Below are 3964 nucleotides of genomic sequence, written 5' to 3' on the forward strand. Positions count from 1 at the left end.
TTAGGATATTTTTCGGGATAAAATTACCGTAATCTAGTCGAGACCTACAGACAAAAATGCGTTTTGTAAAATATGGAAATGGCACTGTTTGATGCATGGTTTCACAGAAATGAGCGAGAGGTATAGATCCCATGGAAATATAAAATGCTGAAGTGCAGTTGTTTTCAGGCGTATCCATATGTTGCTAATCAGCTGAAGTGAACATGGTGGACTACAGTAAATGGAAAGACATTGAAATATCTGACTTTGAGGATGATACACATATTAATATTGACACGTCATCGTTATTCCGATGGAGATATCAGGCACGAATAGAACGCATGGAAGAGCAAAGACGATAGAAGGAATAAACTGGAAATGGTAGAACAACAAATGAAAATAAAACATAGAAAATAAAAAATTGACTAAAGTGAAAGGAATGAGAAAGAAAATTTGCATAAGCTGAAACTAGCTCTTCTATCCATGGAGCGTTGATGCCATAGGTAAACCAGGATTCGTCAGAACCGTAATAAACACAGCTCCAAAACCAAAACGAGAAGTTTTGTCTGAAGAGGAACAAGGAAAACGTTTGAAAGAACAATTTGCGAAATATGAAAAGTTCATAAAGATTTCTGAAATGCTGTGTTTCCTGAAGGACCATCCAGAACATGTAAGTGAACATACAGCAAATTATTTGGTTACTTGGTGCATTCGTTTGGAGATGGAGGAGAAACATGACCTAATGTATAATGTGGCTCACCTACGTATCTGTATTTAGCACATACAGGAATGACACAAAAACTAGATATTAAGGCACGAGAATGTACTGGATCCTGTTTTATTGAGATAACTGAAAGGAATGTAAAACGCCATTTGATGATTAATTCTACTCATTCAGAGAAATGATTCAGGCAAGAGCAACTATGAAACGGAAGACCGCTCTGGCTGAAGCCGAAGAAGAGGAACGTAAAGCAAGACTTGCCTCAGGAGGATTTAATATACTGAAAATATTAGAAACCCTCTCAAGACAATTGGAAAAGTGTTTTGAAGGTCAAGATGTAAGACTACTTCAACAAATAAATCTGAACGTGCCTGAACAAGAAGCACAGTACCACATGAAACGCTGCATAGGTTCTGGATTTGTGGGTTCCAGATACAAAAAAAAGAATCTACAGAAAGAGAAATTACAGCTTCTGGTGACCATTAAGTTGTTTTGAAATAGTGTTAAACTTAAAATATTTCATGTGTTTTCATGAATGTAAGTAATATTAAAGTACTTACGCAAATATTATAAGGCAAATATTGAATATCAGTCAATAACATTTAGTTGCAGAGATAAAGATATTTCTGATTTAAGGATAAATGTCTGTTTGTGATTTATTTGTCTTACTACAAAAGCAGACAATGTTTGACATACTGTAATCAGAGCTAAATACATACTAAAACAAAATTAAATTAAAAGTGGAAAAGTGCCATATTCCAAATCCAAATGTCTCGTGTTCTATGTCCAGTCATTCACATTAGTTTTATCTATCACTTATCACTTCTTTCTCGAATGGAATCTTTGTTGCTGTGAAAAGTGACGAATCGGGACGTGTTTGGAAATCCACGTTTAACTTTAGATTTCCCTGTAGCTGGCTGGGTAAGACAATTCAAAAGTCGGAGGAGGCAATTGCATACCACCTCCAACAGGACCACGACTATTCAAGTGCTGTGGGGTTCAAAGGTATCTTTGGAATGAAGGTTGCTTGACTTCAATAGAGCATCAGCCTAACCTTGGATTTCGCACGAAATTCTAGTCTAACGTTTTACTCTTTGAAAACCCTTCTTGTCTTTGAAGACACGCTCACATCATACACTGTGGTGACAGGACTCATGAGATAACTCCTAATGTCGTGTCGGACCCTCCTTTCACCGGGTGTATTTCCGTACCTTGACGTGGCATAGCCTGAAATAGTCGTTCGAAGTACCCTGCAAAACTATTGGGACATGCTGCCTCTATAGTCGTTCATAACTGTTAACGTAGTTCCGGTGCAGGATTTTCTTCACAACTGACTTTTCAATTACGTCCAATTCATACTGGATGGGCGATCTGGCTGCCGAATCATTCGCTCGAATTGTCCTGAATTTTTCTCAAACTAATCGCAAAAAATTGTGGCCGGTGATGTAGCCTTTGTCGTCCATAAAATTTCCATCGTTTTTCATGAACATGAAATTCATAAATGGGTGCAAATGGTCTGCAAGAAGCCGAACGTAATGATTTTCAATCAACTGTCGGTTCATTCCATGTAAACATAACCCATACCAATACAGAACCACCATCACCTTGCTCAGTGCCTTGTTGACCAATTAGGTCCATACTCTGGTGTCTACAAGACACTCAAACCCTACCATCAGCTCTTACCAATTGAAATCGGGACTTATATGAACAGGCTACTGTGTACCAGTCGTCTAAGATCCAACCCATATGGTCACGGGGCCAGGAGAGGCGCTGCAGGCGATATCGTGCAGTTAGCAAAGGCATTCGTGCCGGTCATCTGCTGACAGAGCCCATTAACGCCTAATGTCACCACACTGTTATATGTTCGTCGTACGTCTCAGGTTGATTTCTGAGGTTATTTGACGCTGTGTTGCTTGTCCGCCAACACGGACAAAACTACGCAAAAGCCGCTACTCTGTCCATGGTGAGACTTAATGCCTGAAATTTGGTTTTCTCTGCACATTCTAGATACTGCTGATGTAGGAATACTGAATTCCGTAACGATTTCCGAAATGAAATTCCCATGAGTCCAGCTCCAATTACAGTTCCACGTTCAGAGTCTGTTAATTCCCGTCGTGCGGCCACAGCCACCTCGGAAACTTTTTCACATGAATCACCTGAGGAATACTCAGCTCCATAACGATTTCAGAAATGGAATGTCCCAAGCGTCTAGCTCTAGTTTCCATTCCGCATTCAAAGCCTGTCGTACCGTCCCAGTCACGTCGGTAACCTTATTACACGAAATACCTGAGTACAGATGACAGCGCCGCCAATATACTTCCCTTTTATACGTTGTGTAGGCGATACGACCGCCTTCTGTATGTGTGTATATGGCTATCCCATAACTTGTGTCGCCATAGTTTATGATAGGAAGGCAAACGTTATGCATTCATCTTCTATAGGTTCCGTGGAAGGTCCAAACACCAAAGCACAACGGATCTGTTTCGCTGTGCAGCTAGTCTGCTTGAATACAGACATATGGCATTCTAGTTCTTGCTTCAAGGTTTCCGCGTCCGAAATAGCGTAAGCCATTCTTGCGGACGTTGGTGTCAGCGGAAAAAGTCCGTCGCCCGTAGTTTAGTCTGGAGTGAAACAGCAGAGAGCCTTTACATAGAACATACACAACTTGATCTCTTCCATTTATAATTAGAAATTTTTCATGGCGTCAAGAGTGGCGATATTGGACTGTGAAAAGCATGGTAATATGGACATTGTAAGCCTAATAATATGAATAAAAACAAAAAGCAGGTCCATTTTCACCACTGAATGAACATGAAGTACATGTTACCGAAAAGAAATCGTGAAATTAATTTAGGAGTAACTGACATCGATGAAATAATTTTATAAAATTTTTGCGATTTAAGATACACTCCTGGAAATTGAAATAAGAACACCGTGAATTCATTGTCCCAGGAAGGGGAAACTTTATTGACACATTCCTGGGGTCAGATACATCACATGATCACACTGACAGAACCACAGGCACATAGACACAGGCAACAGAGCATGCACAATGTCGGCACTAGTACAGTGTATATCCACCTTTCGCAGCAATGCAGGCTGCTATTCTCCCATGGAGACGATCGTAGAGATGCTGGATGTAGTCCTGTGGAACGGCTTGCCATGCCATTTCCACCTGGCGCCTCAGTTGGACCAGCGTTCGTGCTGGACGTGCAGACCGCGTGAGACGACGCTTCATCCAGTCCCAAACATGCTCAATGGGGG

The 3964-nt window shown here is 40.8% G+C and overlaps 1 pseudogene; it reads left to right on the forward strand.

The window, feature by feature from the left end:
- Positions 1-203: 203 nt before the first annotated feature.
- Positions 204-1196, forward strand: LOC126471088 (hsp90 co-chaperone Cdc37-like; annotated as a pseudogene).
- The last annotated feature ends 2768 nt before the right edge of the window (positions 1197-3964 follow it).

The sequence above is a fragment of the Schistocerca serialis genome, chromosome 3 (assembly GCF_023864345.2).
Source record: "Schistocerca serialis cubense isolate TAMUIC-IGC-003099 chromosome 3, iqSchSeri2.2, whole genome shotgun sequence".
In the NCBI taxonomy this organism is placed as follows: Eukaryota; Metazoa; Arthropoda; class Insecta; order Orthoptera; family Acrididae; genus Schistocerca; species Schistocerca serialis.